The 17,811-nt window shown below is 38.6% G+C and overlaps 1 long non-coding RNA gene across 3 annotated transcripts in view; it reads right to left on the bottom strand.

Moving 5' to 3' along the window:
- Positions 1–17,811, bottom strand: part of LOC116217057 (uncharacterized) — a 112,910-nt gene that overhangs the window by 21,805 nt on the left and 73,294 nt on the right. For all 3 annotated transcript variants that reach the window (XR_014885385.1, XR_014885383.1, XR_014885384.1), the window contains one exon: positions 1,229–1,317. This is a non-coding gene — a long non-coding RNA (uncharacterized LOC116217057). The remainder of the gene's footprint in view (positions 1–1,228; positions 1,318–17,811) is intronic.

Here is a 17,811-nt window from a genome sequence, read left to right on the forward strand (position 1 = left end):
AAATACCACACAGACACAGCTGACAACCTGACAGACAAAACCATCTTCAGTATCAAAACTGACTATCCGTACCCTAAACTTTAAATCAGATAACATCTCTCCTGCGTCCCAGTGTCCCCATCTCTACGTGTCAGCAGTTGTAAGGACTCCCATGGGCTGAACGTGTGAATGAAATTAAATATTCACATAAGTCTTTGCAAGGTTACACAGAAAGAAGTTATGAGTTCAATGGTCAAAAGTATATTTTTCTTTAAAGACAAAAAAGTATTTTCCAGAGCAAAACTGCCTCTCCTGATCTTGATTTTATTTGCAAAGCCTCTAGATGAGGGAAAAGATCACGTAAAGAAAAGATAAAGGAAATGGGAAAAATTGAAGCTCAGAACTATGAATCCTTTGAAGAAATTCAGGCAGCTCCATCAGAGGGAGTTGTTTTCAGATTTTAAAGAAGAAACACCACAATGCAAAGGCCTATGTATTCCCAGCATAGTTTGTTCTGCTCTAATATTGCAAACATACAGATAGATAATGCTAACCGATGCTCCCAAAACACATCTTGATTAAAAAAAACACATTTATTTTTTGCAGACTCCTTCTGTATATTTTACTTCAATATGTATAAACTGAACAACAGATGACTTGAAGCTAAGATGGTCCGTTATTGATTTTGTCAAGGTTAAAAGGTCACTGCCATCTCCATAGCTTTATGGTCACAGTAGTTTGAATAATCACATCACAGTGTAAATGCCCCAGTCCTCACCCCTCACAAAAGGCCTCATTCACTGAAAATCATGCAGGTGATTTTTAATAGGTACTGATGTGCTTTAATCGTTTTCAGCATTGTGCAATGGGCAGTGAGTACTGTAAGATCAATATAATATCTATTGAAATCACTGCAAGAGGAATAATAGTGAAGATTTTCTTATTTGACTACCATTTCCATGGACAAATATAATTAGAGTCCAATACAGTTTAGCTTCCTCACAGCAAAACTATGAATATATATATATATACTTTTTTTTTTTTTCCAAGAGTTCAATTCATAACTCTCTCCCACTGAAAATGTGGGGGTTTGGGGTTTGTTGTTGTTTGTTTTGTTTTTAAATGGTCATCCTTTCAACATTTTAGCTTTCAGATTATTAATTTAAAAAAATCAATTTAAATTTCCATTTTTATTATGTGACATTATACAATGACAACCTGCTGTTTGAAAAAAAAACATATTTCCTACCTTTTTCCTGCAGGGAAAGTTGCATCCATGAGAGGATAAAACGGGAAGCAGGTGAGAAAAGGTCAGGCAAGAGAGAAGTTGATTTTCTGCTGAGGGGAGGAAAAAAAGTTCCATTCAGCCAACACAATTCGAGTGCAAGGAAGTGTCGTATGAAAAAATATTTCTAAAATGGAAATATTTATAGCTATTTTTAATTATTGCTTTTTAAAGATATCTTAATAGGAAAAAAAGCTCACTGTTTCACTGTTTTGTACTAAGAGTCTGACAGCTATTTTCCTAAAATTGATTTTTTTTCCATTTTCATAAATCATCTAAGTGCATTTTGAAATGTAAACACCAGTCCTTCTGCAACAAAATGCTGAAGATCCCCTCTTTCCTTAACTGCTTTTTCGAGTACACTGTAAGTTTTCATGTCATTTTGCTACACGTGCTACAAATGCATACCCACATCAAGCTAATGCTTTCATATTTAGGACTAGTCAAGCAGAGGACGTATTGCCAGTGGCTTTCCTGCAGGATCAGCCCCATGGGGTGAGCACACCCCTCCTGCACACAACACCAGGGCCATCACCTTTCCCAAGAACAGCCAGCCATGAGCAAACAGGAAAGCTGCAGGGCTAATCCCTGGAAGACCTGTTAAATTTACAGGTCAAGGCTTGCAAAATCATGATCTAGCTCTGTATCTGCTGCTATAAGGCTAAGCAAATTTTATTTTATGATGAGCTCAAAAGACATAACAGTGAGAACAGCTGCTTTGATTCTTGATTACACAGCACTCCGCACGCTGCAGTTCACAGCCAGGATTTCTAGGTGTTACAGTAACATAAGCAATTTGTACTATTTCATAATTCTAAGATATCCTCCATGTCTGAGGAAATCCCTGTGCTGCTGGCTGACACCCGGTGGAACACCATACTGGGGAAGGAGCCTCTGTGTGGTCCTTCTTATATCTGGTCTCAGTATTATGAAGTGACAAATGAGACAGACTGGAGCTTGCTAGAGCGTGGCCATCTGCATGCACCCAAGGGCTGATTTTGCTTTTCACATATTGTATTCTACAATATCTTATAGTCTGAAGAATGCCACTGCCATTTGCAAATGAAAATTACTCAGCATGGGAGGGAAGAGACCCTCACAGTTACGCTGCAAAACGTTTCATCTCATTTGTTGTATTATCCCCTAATAGCTCAATGCCAAATAAAAATTCTTTAAGGCAGGAAAACCACACACCCTTTGTGTGTGAGCAGCTCTGATCTGAGCTGCTGAGTTTGGGTAAGCTGTTACATTTTATCGCAGTGTCTGAATGGCTGATGTTCTACAGCCATAACCAGTAAAAACAACAGCTTCAGACTGTGTAAGAGGGCTGACTATCAAGTTTTCCATGGAAAGCTTCAAAGTCCAGTTGATCCCACAGATTATAAGCAGAGTAGAAAGAAAAGCCCTAAACTTAAAGTATATGCTATTTTATGAAAGTAGAGGGGTGCCAAGTCCCACTGAAGGATACCTGAGCACTCAGCCTTGGCAGTCCTGGCAGTGCACTAGGTCCTTTCTAACTCAAGCAAGTATATGTGACCAGCAAATTTATACTATTTAATTTCTTAAATCAAACAACACAGGAATGCATTCCCATTATAAACACAAAATGCATTCAGAAAATAAGTGTGGGGAAAAGTCTTCTTATGTGAAACAAAGCGATGCATGCAGCCAATAGGTCTTCTGGCAGCCTCTCACTATTATTTCCCACTAATGTGTACTTTCAGAAATTACAGACCACCACAGAACACACTTCAGGCTGCACAGAGCCAGTGCCTTTCAGGAGGAGCAACCAAAGGGCCTATTAAAACTGAACATTTAACTAATTTGAAAAATAGATCTATATTTGGTTTATGTTTTGGTACAGAAGTTTAAACAGCTTCTGCTGTTTTCATTACACTGTTGACTTTAAAGAGAGGGGTAATTAGGGAATGTTGTGAATCTGCTTGTGCATTTGGCTACAAATAACTTCTGTAAATAAAACAAACAAATAAATGGAGTAATCCAATACTTTACGCAGAGACAGAACAACCACCCTGCACCACAGATGTTCTGAACAATTCTGCCCACCAATCCCCAACCAACAGCAACACTGTGGTATTCATAACCAAAACATCCAACTAGGAGACTGGCAGCAATGACAACAGGATTACTTGTGCTGATGTTCTTCAGTGTGCACAAAGAAAAAACAATCTAAGGAACTAATCTACTAGCTTAATCTTGACCATCTGAAGAGCTGTTTTTCCCCTCCAGGTACACCCTGACCACTCCCTTTCCCTGCACAGACATACCAAACCTTTTAAACCAGATGTTTCTAGAAAACACAAGCTCTAACTTTCAGCTTTAAGCCTCTTTTTCTGATAAAAAAAACTTTCAACTTCCACCAGAACCTTGATGGCCATTGCTCACCTGGTGAGCACTACACACAGGAGTGGCTCTGGAACCCTTGGGTCTCTTGTGCAGCACAGACCAACAGCATCACACTTGGCAACCCTTACACTTAGCGTTTGGTCGTTACTTCCCCTCTGATTTGCTGCTGTTTGCTGTTGTGCATGCAGAAGATGACACGGGCATCTACACACACACACATGCACAGAGTGACGAGATTCAGTATACGTCCATTACTTGCTAAAGGACATGCCATGTGCTAAAAGCACTGATCCACACCAATTGTGTGTTTATATTTACAGATGTAAAATGATAGAACAGATTCTAAGAAAAGTATAGCACAAGGATGACAGAAGCACAAGCAAATTTGTTCACTGCAGAGCGGTAGCTAGCTCACAAAACTGAAACCTAAGAGACTTGAGGTAGAGCTCTGCTGCTGACCTTTTATTCGTGTTTCATTTAAACCCGCTAGTACAGACCTGAACTGAAAGTACCAAAGCTGTGGAGAAGGTAATTTTCAAGGCTGGAGAGTTATAAATCCTCAGCTTGTTCCATCAAATCAGCCTCTTTGACCTCTCCAACTTAAACTGAAAAGCCTTTGGGGGCAGAGATTCTCCAGCTGTATTTTTACAGTGTCCAGAACAAAGTAGTCTGTTACTACTTGGACACTTCTTGGTGCCATTATAACACAATTAAGCACACTGTTTTCAGTGTTTGCATGGAAAAAGTTTGGCAGGAGTACCTCAACTGTGAGTGCATTATCTCTTCTTTCCAGCGTAAGCACTGCTGTGGCTGTGTCCACATTACATTATACATTAGCATTTAAGGTCAAGAGTGAACTTTTGAAACAAAACTCCTGATATCCTCATTTGTTGTACTCATCCCAGTAATCTCAAAGCACAGAAACTGAATTTCCTTCACATGAAACTGAACTGGAAGCAAGTGCTCACAAGCACATCTAAATCCATTGCTAACATCTAATTCATCATATTGCTTGTGGACTTTTGGCCCACAAGGCTAAGCTAGAGGCAGTTCTGAATTAATAGTACCCAAAATACAGCATGGATGTGAGACTCCCCTTAGCAGCAAATCACCTTCACATTATGGTAGATGTAACCTACACCTACTCACTTTCACAGTCTTAAAAGGGCTTCCCAGACACTAGTGAGTCCTCCAAGGAAATACTATCATCCTTTCACCAGTAGAGAGGAAAGAAACCACAAACAGAGGTTTGTTCATGTTTATGAAGCAAACTGTGAACTTCTAAATTCCTTTTAATCTTCCTCGCAAATTCTCTTTATAGTCATATCTATAAAACATAAGGGTTTTTTAATAAATTATATCAAATAGGAACACTGTAAATAAACCACAACATTTAAACTTAGGAGTCTGAATGCCATCCCTATCTTTGAGCCATCTTTTTATCGTATACTACGTTATCTTCAGAACTACTGTGGCCCCATCACCACGGGGTCTCAACTTTCTGATGTATTTAGTATACATCTCTTTTTCATGTGAAACAGGATAGTACATTATTCCTCCCCTCCATTTTTTTTCCCTTTAAATACAGAAAGGGAAGAGACAAAGACTAATTCACCCAACCAAAGTTCGTTTGACATTTGGTGACAAAGCAGGAATTCAGTCCAAATATCTGCAATTAGCAACCATTCTGTTCTATGTAATTTGTAGTTTTCAGGCTTCCTTTCTGCCAAACAGCCCTTAGATATTTAACTCAACACGTTCATACACCAAATGCACTGTTTTTTTTAAATTCTGTTTTCTTTCTCTATTGAAGTCACTGTGTTTTATTTCAGGCTTTCTTATCTGAAGTATCTGCACAGCACACAAAACATTTTACAAGCTGCAGTGTAAACAGCAAAAAAACCTTCAGCACATACATAGATGTAAATTTATTATTGTGGTCAATTACACAAGTATTAAGAGAATTGAGAGTAAACACTCATCTTGTGTTAATTGCAGCTGATTAAGGAGTAGTAAGCACCAACAAACCCCATGAGTCTGACTGTGTTAATTGTGCGCTTATTTTCACCTGTAACCCGTTACTACTTTTCCCATCATTAAAGGAGGAAAATTCCCTGAATAAATGAGAATAATTTCTATTCCCTGAATTAGAAGAGACAATAATGTGAGCATGGTATGCCACAAACATAACATAATACTTCAAGTGCTTTTGAAGAGCATTACAGAAAAACGCATCACGAAGAAGCGATCATAGAGAATGGCAGCACACACTGATCCACCGCCCCCTGTCAAATATTAAGACCCCTTAATCTGGGACTAGTAATAATAGCATTTCTCCTCTAGCTCAAAAAGGCAAGTAAAGTTTATTGCTCTTGAAGCAAAAGGGTGTAAAAACTGCTCTAAAAAACAAACAAAACAAAAAAAAAAACTGTATTAAAGATATATATTACATGATGTGGTGATTCTTCTGTTATAGATGGGAGTATCAATCTCAATAGCATGTGATTTGAAAGACAAAACAATGCCTAAAATTAAACAGTAAAACTAGTTGGTAAAACTAACCTGGTTGAGAGAAGTAGCAGCTCTTCTTACACCTGGCTTTATAACTGGGTTTAGGACAACTGATGGCAATATATTGTGCTGCTTAATTTTCAAGTCTACCTTCAAAAAGAATCAAAATCTCTTAATGCCGAAAAATACTGTCTGCTGGCATAAAATCTGTATAATACAGACTGCAGAATTTTATCCTTTTAATCCTATACTGAGGTGAAAAAACATTTCTGTGGATTACACATCTTCCAACACAGAAGATGCAAATGCCAGACTTTCTCAAAGGAGCTTATGCCAAAAATCCACGCTACTGGAAGCGGAAACCTCATTTCTAATACAGATGTTCACCTCTCTACTACTTTTCTCTGTTGTTCTGTACAACAACTACTATCGCTAGACTGTACAAACCCCAGCATTCCAATCACTACTTAGAGCACAAACATGGCCCTACTTCTCTTTGCTATTTTTAGATGATTGTTATGTTGCTAAGTCTCAAACTGTTGCACTCCAATTAGGGTTTGGCAGATGAATTCTTGCACCAATACCCATGTTCTTCCTCCAAAAACATGACCACACACTCAATCACACCTTGTCTTCCTAGTAATCCAGACACTATCCTAAGGAATGGATATCTTGGTAGGTTTTTTTTTCCTGTCTTCCCTCTCAAATTTTCAGGCACTCACACTAGAGCCAGTGGTTGCATCGCAGCATCTCTCCAAACACTGCGTGTTCTATGTTATTTCTCTCAGCAAGACCAGTAGTTCATCTGCCGTATTGTGGCTTCCTGAGCCTGTCTGTACAAAACAATCCTATCAATTTAGCCATAAGTGATGAGGGGGAAATGCTTGCTTCCTTTTAGTTCCATTATTATGGAAGCTTTTTGAGCTTTACATGTTTTGTTACTTCCTATTGAAAATACTGTTACTTGGCATTCCAACATCTGCAATGGTTCTTTTCATTTGTGAATGCAGAGCTACCTTCTGTATCCCCCTACTATAATACTCAGTTTCTCAGAAGATTTTTGTCCAAATAATACTGAAATCTATGAATGTGCATTCAAAACAACATTCAAATAACTTTGTAATTTTTTCTCTATACTTTTTCGTTGACTTTCACTTAAATAAAAAGAAATTTCAAGTATTTTCTAGTTGCCCTTGGAAGACTTTCTTTTCCCTGCTGGTTAGTTGACATTAAGGTTTCTTCACATTCCACGCTGCTTTGTATTGCTTTCAAGACTTGATGACTGGGATTGTCTGTTCAGAAAACCAATTGGTTTACTGAAACAAAAGACTGTAATTTCCACATTTTCCAGTACGGCAGTTTAACTCCTCCTTTGTCTGTTAAGCTCTATGAGGCCAATCAAGTTAAATTAAACAACTAGTCAAACCTGCTGTGGTAAAATATAGAAAAGTCATTTTTGTCACCAGCGCTCAAGCCTTAGAAACGATACCATGCTGACCAGTACTTTAGCCATAAAATACCTTTTGTTAAGCCTTAAACTTAAAATTAGGTCATCTCTCATCCAATGATGCGACTCTTTCGACAAGAATTTTGTGTCTGAGGATAATACACTCAGCACTGCTTTCCTGTTAGGACTTCAGTACCGAAATTATTCATCTATTTCCAGATCCTGATTCAGAACTGAGGATGTGCTATATTTTAGTGGTTTCTACAACAACTGCAGACAATGGTCAGGTGAATAAATTGTGGTATCCTCAGGTCTGACAAGCATGGTACTCCACTCACTACTGATCTGCCAAGGCAGAAAAAAAAAAAACAACTTCAATTTTCTCCCCAACTCTACTGCAAATACACATCTACCATTTTTCAGTCAAGACAGATATCAGGTCTGTAACATAACTCACTATCACTGCTTTTTGCATCCTTGCAGCAGCCAACAAAGAGCCTAAGAACTACAGGAATCTACAGCTACCTAAAATTCCTTCATTGTAAGTAATTCTAGGTACCTGCTCACAGGCTAGCCCAGCAGAACTGCCTGTAGTAGTTTGAGGAAAGAAGCTGGAGTCAGGCTGGCCATTTTCCATCATAAACTGAACTTTGGTATTGAATGGAATGTTTTAAATAAACAACCTATTGCTAAACATGTAAAGCAGTTCATTGTACAATTTGCATAAAGGCCTAATATGCAACGTTTCTTAGTATTCTTGATTTCCTGTGAGATGGTATATCTCAAGTTCTAGTTCTACACAAAGAAGAAGAAAAGGATAGAAACCATATTTCCTCATGTTGAGCCTTGCCTGCCTGCTTCAGTCTTTCCCCAAGCCATTCCACTCTGCATCTCGGGGAATTCCAGAAGAGCCCGTAAGGCACGGACCTGGCAGGGCCAGGGATGCCAAACGCAGGCGGCTGCCCACTTTGCTATTGCTTATTCTTTATCCAGCAGTTACTGAGGCTTTTCTAAAAGGTCATCCCTCTTGGGAAATACCATCAAAGAATTATACCTACAAAAGGCTGGTGTAGCGGTATAAATGTTACAATGGGGAAAGAAGTACTCAAAACATGAATTGGATTCAGAGGCTTAAAGACTATTTCCCCACGGCAATGAAAATGTTTATTTAAATCTCCTTAGAGCTGGAGGCTGAAAGTCCCTAGCTATAAGTAAATACATGTGTGTATGTGCACACATACACAATTATTTTCACATGAGTCCCGAGTATGAAAGAAGTAATCTCAACTTTGCGTAATTCTAGCTGTTGGGAGACTATAGTAAACTCATTTTATCACAGATCTTTCATTCAATACGATAATTAATATTCCCTCACAGGAAGGTGTTCCATTTTTTCAACAAATGTAGTTGTTCTGGAGTGATACTGCATATAGACACAGATCTAAAGAGATACAAATGGACTCGAAAGTCTAAACTGACACAGGACTGAAGTTTTGCCATGAAATGGAGCCAAACGTTCAAATACATTATTTGGTGCTACGACAAAAAAGCATTAAAAAGTAGTGTTGTTTTCTAGTTAACTGCGGATGGCTCAGTGCTCCACGAAGGTTGCTATACTAAATCCCTCTTAACAACTCTCAAATCCACAAGCTCTTCTCCTGCCAACTGGTGCAGTCCCACACTGCACGAGAAGGATGCTGAGCTGGGTCAGCAGCAGGGCTTTATGGCCAAGGAAAATTTCAACTTTTAATCCTCTCCTAGTACGGATTCCTGTCCCCATCGTTTCAGTCACTTAACTCCTCTTGGTTTGAGACTCTGCTATGAATAATAATAGCTACTTAAGTTGCTTTGTTCATTATTTAGCATTTCACGTTTTTATTTAGCTGAAAGGGAAAGAGGAGGAAAGAGTGGGTGGAAGAGAGAGTAAAATTAACTTCCCCCTCCCCCAGCCCTAATACTCATCTCCAGCCCCAGCAATGGCTGAGAGGCACAAATACACCAGGGCTCACACAAACACACAATGGCTGGGAACCTCGAACAATGTTCCTTTCTGAACAGTGACATCTCTGCACAAGCAGTCAAGCTCCACTTCTCCCGTTGGAAAAAGCTGATATTCCCCTCACACAGTACTCACACGAAACAAGTCAATTATTTGTGTGAGCCCCACGGAATCATCTCCATAACCCTCTCCAGGACCCTCAGGCCAACCCTTGACACAGGAGTGTAATCGTACAGCACCGGAATCAATTACAGTTTTGGAGAGAGGGGTGGAAAAAATTACTTTGTAGAACCACCGCAAATTGCTAAGGCTGTCCTCTGGCTCTCTTGCTGCTCGAATCCAGGAAGTGCCTCTCAGTTTAATTTTCAATTATGTTCTCATCACAATTTACAACAGACAGTGTGTAATTTACGGCAATTACCTCTTCTGACGTCCCCCCTTTAAAAATTTCAGATAAAGAGACAGACAAAACCTGAAAGTGAGCCAAGCTCACCTGGCCTGCCTGCTGCATGAAGTTGACATTATGGGGAGAAAAGGTATGCCTGACAAGGCTGTGAAGGAGATACTTTACAGAGTCGTGAATGCATGCTGACAACTAAATCAAGCAGAAGAGGAACATAATTGTTGTGGATGCATTCCTTTATTTGTTAATGCATATATACAATATCATAACAGCTGAATATTGTGTAAAGGGGTAATGGGTAACAGACTGTCATTCTGGGTAAAAGACTAGTGAAAAAAATGACTTCACTACAAAGTCATCCAAGCCACTTTTTTTCTTTTTAAATAAACACAAGTATGTCATAATAAAATAATAAAAAGTAAAATAGAGAATTTCAGAAGGACAGTTGAATATTTTAAAGAAATTCTTGCAATCATTTTTCTTTCTGGAACCAACCTAAAATATCTGAATATTTTGCAGGTATGTAATTTAACAGAAAATAAGCATTTGACTCGTTTGTTGCTAGTGAGCGGTATTTTTCTCCTACACTGATACAGCATCTTTAAGTCACGTTATTTTTGTTCTCTTTACTATTTGCAGCTGAAATATTTTCATCTGAAATGTTTAATTCCGTAATAAATATCTGAGTGCCTCAAGGGGTATGTACTTTGGTAATTGGGTGAGGATAGACACAAAGACCATAACAAAGCACCAAATGATGCCATCTTTATATTAACAATGACATGTATTGTGGTATTCATTTTCCAAGATCTGAAATTAAAACAGAAAAAAAAAAAAAAAATCTGTGTGGAGCATAACTAATATAGTTTCCGGAACAAAATCTAGAGCTGCTAACAAATATTTTGACAGTCCAGCATTTTCAGTACAAAGAATGACTCAAAATTGGGTCAATTTCCTTGCAATTTCATTGTTGCTACAGATTTTTTCACTTTTCTTCAGCATGAAGGTTTCTCACTTTTATATTTTCAAAACAGCATTTTTTTTTAACCTTAAGTTTGTTTTGTTTACTCAAAACACTACAAAAACATTGGAATTGGAAAACATTTTTACCAGAATGTTTCTTCATCAAGAGTTCTGAACCTCGGAGTTCAGCTTCTGGTATAAAAGTGTATAAAAATATATATAGATTAAAGATAATTTAAAGAATTCAGGACGGTACCTATTTAGACTGAAAATATACTGTAATACACATCTGAATTTGTAGGCAAAATGTTGAACTACGTTAGTGCTGTAGAATTTCTCCCCATTTTCCCTGGAAGATAAAAAAAATAAACCTCAGGTGTACTGTGAGCTATAAGGTCCAGTAAGACTATCTTTCCGAATGCAAGCTCTCTTGCAGTGTTTTCAGAGCTTGTACTGTGTTAACATCATCTTCAGTAATCTAACTCATTGCTGCCTGCTTGCTTTAACCACTAGTTATTTTAGAACACAGTGTTTATTAAATGGCAAAGCATGAATCACAGATACCTGCAGTAAACCATGAATGGGTCAGGTGAGCAAGTGCTTAGAAAAAACGTATTGTGGACCTGATATTTAATAAGAGCCCCTCCTCTAAAGTACGTAAAGTCACAGAAGAGGTGGGAATAAAAACAAGGAGGCACTAAGGCAGCTGTTCAGCATACAGTGTCAGGTGAGCTGATCAGCTGAGAACAGAATCCTGATCTCCCAACCAAGTATCCATTTTCTTGGTGGATAATGAAGACAAGGGGTTGAAGACTGCATCATCTTAATTATGACAACACAGGCTCTTGCTAGCAGAAAAGAAGGAGAGGGAAGGGATTTTCCAAACTGGGGAAACTCCAGCAAACATCAGAAGAGGAACTTACCAACTTTAGCTTTGGGATCACACATTTTATAGAGGAATCAGCAGAAAAGCATAAAGTTCTACCTGTCCCCCTCTAATAATAGGCTCAAGAGAACATCTATGCAGCTTACGAAAATACCACAAAACGGGGGTGTTTTTGTTGTGGTTGGTTTTGTTTTTAAAGCCCTTGAGCAAGATGAGGTTAAATGCTGCATGGTGGAACAATGGATTCTGGTATTGAGGTGAACTTCATTACTCTAGAGAAGTAACACCTCCCCACAGCTCCTTTCTAGTAGACATCACCTTCAGACAGTCAATTAGCCTAAGTTTCCCACTGGCATAGCAATTTGTTCCCATTTGTATCCCCTAGTAGCCAGCAGTGTGAGACTGTCACAGAACCTACAGTGAGGAAGCACCACAAACAGAGAAAACTTGAGGAAATCTGCATGCAATTTTTTCAGCTTCCTTCCTACATAAGGATTTTGCATCAGTTAACAGTGAGTAATGAATATATTCTCTTCTGCATGCAAGAACTTGCAAGTGAACTCCTTGCCTTGTTTAAGTCTGAGTAAGCTCCCTTTGAGTTCTGTGTGGCTGAAGGGGACAACAGTGATGGTCCTCAGTCCATAAATAAAACCAAAGGATTCAAAATCTCTGAGGGCAAGAAATCAGAATCTCCAGGTCTGAGATGCCAACTGTAGTATAGAAGAGTTTAGGTCTGGAGCCAAGCTTTACTCTGTCCGTCTCTTCTCTTGCTACTGGCTCATTTGCCTTTCACTTAGAACAGCTAAAGGAAGCAGACAAAAAAAGGAAACTTGAAACCTGTCATTCTATGAAATCATTACAAATGTGCTAAATATACGCAGTTCAATTACCAGTAAGAACACAAAAAGTTACAATTTAAAATTTTAATTGTCTCAAGGAAGGAAAAAAGAGAGAAGCCAAAGTCACCAGGCCTTTACCCCAGAAGCTCACAGCCCAAGCTGTAGCTAACTCAATAATTACATTGTACTGCCAGCAACAATTCAGGTTGTTTTGTTTTTTTTTCTCGCCTAAGGGTTCCAACACATTTGCACCATAGGGAAGCCTTTTCTCTTTACATCTCAAAACTCTACCGCAAACTCTTCCTTTATTCATAACAGCCAGATCCCCAGCTGAGATAGGCACTTTCGTATTGCTGTAGATGACAGTTTTCTGCGTTCTTTCCAAGCTCAGGGGGTTTAATAAACATATCTGGCAATCTTTCGATAGCTGGAGGGCCTGGGATGACACTGTGTGCAAACAATATGCTCTCACTGCTAGGGAAACAAGTTTATTCAATTCAATTAATAGATTACAGTCAAGATACTTGTTATCCTGCAATGAAAAATAGGAAAAGAACTCTGAGAATTAGGGTAGGTCGCAGGATTAGCACCTGGCAACGCAGCAAGCCAGACAAAATAAGACAAAAAACACTTGCTGATAGAGTGCTACCAGTGAACAGTGAGATAGCCCAGTGATCTCAGCAGAGAACTGACTTTAACTCAGTTAAAACTGAACTTAGCCCTCTGAGTCTACAAAGTCTTGGATGCAGCATTTTTAAAATGAGTCTTTGAATCCTCCTGCAAAATAGAGATATTCCTCTTAATTTACTCAACTCCATGGGGTGTTTTCCATTAGAGAGAAGCAATAACTCTTCCTTGGTGAAACTCCACCGATTTCAAGCCAAGTGCAGCTGCCAGGATTTGGTTCAATGTTTCAAGAAAAACTCTGCTTTGATTTTAAAGTCTTTTTAAACCAAAGCATTTCCTTAGCATTAAACATTTCATGGAATACAGAACTTGCTTCTAAAATGAATACCTCCAGCACAATCAAATGGAAAAAAATAAGGAAAACACTTCAACTTTATTGATGAAAAACAGTCCAAGAGAGCTGGTGGTCCTGTGCTCCATGAGCATTAAATACTGATCTGCAAGGACTTCTACCTCCAAAAAAATGCTCAGAACAAGTTTGAACTTGCAAAAGTTACTGCAGAAAAAAGTCTCATTTAACAACCAGAATGACAGGTAAACTTGCCTGAAGGATGATTTGTGGTTAAGGCACATACAGGAACACAAGAGATACAAACTATTTCATACCACAGGCTTGCTTCAGTAACCGAATCCCCGAGAGCCTCAATTCCTGTATGTAAAATGGAGATAAAACCAATTCCTCTGTCTGGTTTGCCTATTCTTTCTGGCAACAGGGATTTTATCTGTGTATCTCCTGTGTGCAATAGCAGCCCAGGTAGTCATGAGGTCCTTGGCTACCAAAACTCAGCTCAGGTTAAGGGCACTATTTAAGAAATATTCATATTTCAGTAATCAGAGGATTTACTTGCTTCTCACGCCCTACCTATACGGGTGGGGAGGGGAGGAAAGACTGAAAAAAGTCTGAAACAAATACAAAACCAGCATGGACGCTGGCAACCCCACAGCCTACAAATTATGGCAGAGGGACCAAGACAGAAAAATAATGAAAGAGTTGCCTTTGGAGATGTCCCAGAAGAATGACCAGCTCTCTTAGAGCTGTTCTGGAGCATGCAGCATTTAAGAGGGAAGTCACATTTAGGACCTGGCTAAGGCTACTCATTAACCTCTCCATATGAGTCCCACAGAGGACTTATCTGAAGCCAGATGTCCTTTATTGCTGCTATGCAAGCCAGAGAAGGAGAGGAGAACACATATGCACAGAGAACGCTCCCATTCAAGCAGCTCTTGGTGTCCATGAGGTCACATAGCCGTGGCTACACACTGGATGCTATTCCAGTCCATCATTACTCTCAGCAATTTTGTCTCTTGTATGATCTTGGAACAAAAAGTCCCAGTGACCCATGGCAAAAGAAAAGCAAGCCCAGTCATCTGCTTACTGCCATCATTCCCAGCCTGGACTACACAGCAGTTGCTGTCATAACCACACCTGCACAGCTCTTGAAACATCAATGAACAGCCTATATTTCTATCAGTCCAATCCACATGCTTCCTATTCCCTACATACTCAAGATCTCATTTCAATAAATGCCCGACTTCCATAAAGCATTTCAATCAGATTTCTAAGAACTGGGTCACAGTAATTCGTACTGCTAAGTGAATAATCAAAAATTAATTATTTACTTAACTTAGCTGTTCTTTTGTTCTCAGATTAACCAGAAGCTCATGATCAATTTCCCTGAGCTTTTCAGCAAATGTCTTTTAATGTGTATATTCTGTGGCCTGCTCAGGAATTTTCAAAATTTCAGCTGAGTTAGAGTTCCCAGCAGGATCTCATGATATCACTGCTCATCTGTAACTGAGAAAATCCTGGAGTGCAAAATTCATGCACATTTTAAATTCAGTTTCTAAAAATAACTCATGTGAAAAGTATTTTATCCCATACAATTGCTTAAGGCATTCCAAAAATCAGAAACATGCAATACCAAGAAATTGCTAATTTTTTAATAAAGTGCTTTTATATTACTGATCTATCTGTTATAATTGCTGCATTGAACACACTTGGAACTGGCCTGTATCCAGAGCAGTAACTTTCATCCTCAGTTTTAGGTTCTTTTCACTATTCAAGAAAAGCTCTATGGAAATAATACAAATAGGATAATAGTCAGGATGAAACTTTTACTTCAAACTGCAGCAGAGTTTACTGTGAATATCCACAGAATCTAATACGTGGTTGCACCTTTCCCACTGATTTTTTTTCTCATTCTCACAGGGAAAAAAATAGTCATTTTTTTAAGAAGTAAACACTGTAACTAAACTCTTTCATGAAATCACCCTCAATATCACTGTTTTTCTTCCACTTATCTGTTTTTGAAGAAAAATACAAGATCAAAATGCTATCAACCACTGCTCTTCCCTGATGCTTTAAGTACATGCTTATGTTTTATATATCCTGCTGACTTTGCGGGGAAAGTCAGGACATTTTTGCAAGATTAGAATTTGTTTCCCGCAAGGCTAAGGAAATGATACTTAATCATTGAAATATAGAAAATAAATGAATCCTTTCTACTAAATTCCTGCATAAAACTCAAATCCTGCTTCCACTTTAGTAAATAATAAACTCTAATTAACTTCTAGCAGGCAAGATCAGCACTTAAATATTATAGGAGGTGTTACAGCAGAGAAAAGCTGAAAAATGTTCTATACTACAGAGTAGGAAAACTAGGCAAAGCAACAGAACAAAGGCAATTCATATTCTGATCTCCCATCTCTTTCAAACGGACATTTGTTTGCTTTATAAGAATTTGCTGTCTATAACAAAAGACCTTCCTATTGAAAACTTTAATATTTTGATATGTTAAGGAAAAAAGGCCTTGTTTCATAAAAAATCCAGGTATGTCAATCAGTCTTACTGTTCTTAAGAAAACAAACGTCACTTAAAAATTAGACCTTTTAAAGATCGCTAAGCAGTACGTTGTTTGAATGAATTAGCCAAATCTACACTACTTACCTACTTTGTGGGGGGCTGTTCTTGGAACAAACATTCCCCAAGCTCAGCGCACACAGTGCTTGAGGAACCACTCAGGAACTTGGAACTATGTTTGAAAACAGTTTGTATCTGTAACTGCTATTAAATGAAAAGCAGAACATCGCTGGTTGGGCAGCTGCTAAGATTTTATAATCACACAATAGAGAGGATTATATATACGTAAAGGGTGCATTAGACTACTTTCTGTGCTCAGTTGCAATTGTACAACCTTAGGAAATCAATGGGGTTCCACATTTGCAAATGATGAGGGGTTGGTCCATTCCTTTTTAAAAAAAAAGTTCAATTTGAGAGAAAATGATTGTGCTTCTCCCTCTACTGTTCCACGTCTCATAGCTAACATCTGGTGAAAATTAAGAAGCAGTTTTCCCCCCTTCTCCCTCACCCCCAATCAAACAACAAAAAAAATCCACAATACAAAACCTCGCATATATATCTGATGTATTTTATACATATTCATCCTCATAACTTGACAGATGGGAGGAATCTTGCAGTCATTTCTGAAAGCAGACAAAAGGCCGTTGGTTCTGCTCCACATGATGATTTGTGAAGACAGAATATCACCCGCTTCCGTTGATGATTATATAGTTCTATCCATCTGTCTGCCACTGGAGGTTGTGAGAGTGAGATACAGCTCACACCGTCTTCATAAACAAAAGTAGACTGTGCTGTCAGTAGTCAGACACGCCAACTAATTGGAGCTGTCGACAGACACAATATTCTGTGTCAACAGCTCTGGTAACAGTTTGAAACAGCAATGATATGTTGGGTGATGGTGAGGATGACACATATGTCTCTAATAGCATGCTAGAAATCTGACATAACTAGAAAAGAATTACTAAAATGTAATTCCCAGCATCTAGTTCTGCTGTTAAGACTTACCAGTCAGCACAGGGAGGAAAAAGATGTGCGTTCATGTGAGTGTGCTTGTATACATCTTCCTCTCTATCACTTTGTATGCTGACAGCTTAATTTGACACTCATCGTGCCTAACTTTAAAACTAAGCCTCCCACTAAATGTTCAGGTCACCAAAATTCCTGCAGAATGTTGAGTTTAATAAAGGAACTTTTTCCACCACTTATGAATTGAAAGCAAAATAAATAAAGTTAAACAGCAGCCACATTAAAGGGACAGTTCTTACTGTAGCTGTGCAAGAAAGAGCAGTACTGTCTTACAGAAAAGTGATTTGGTAGACTCGAATCTAAAAGACAAATTGTCCTCTCATCTTCCAACAATCAATGAACATTCTTAATTTTAGAGTTAAGCATAAACGTCTGCAGGATTAGGGTTTCAGTTTCTGCTTGGTGGCAGATAAAATCTTTCTCCATCATCACTTCCTCTGGATTTGAAAGCAGATAAGTGAATAAAAAATCGTAAATAAAGCACCAGGAGAAGAGGAAAAACAGCCATTTGCTTTGCTCTGCTCACACATTTATCTAAGCTGCACCTCTGTTACATATA

This window comes from Meleagris gallopavo, chromosome 11 (assembly GCF_905368555.1).
Source record: "Meleagris gallopavo chromosome 11, MGAL_WU_HG_1.1, whole genome shotgun sequence".
Lineage (NCBI taxonomy): Eukaryota > Metazoa > Chordata > Aves > Galliformes > Phasianidae > Meleagris > Meleagris gallopavo.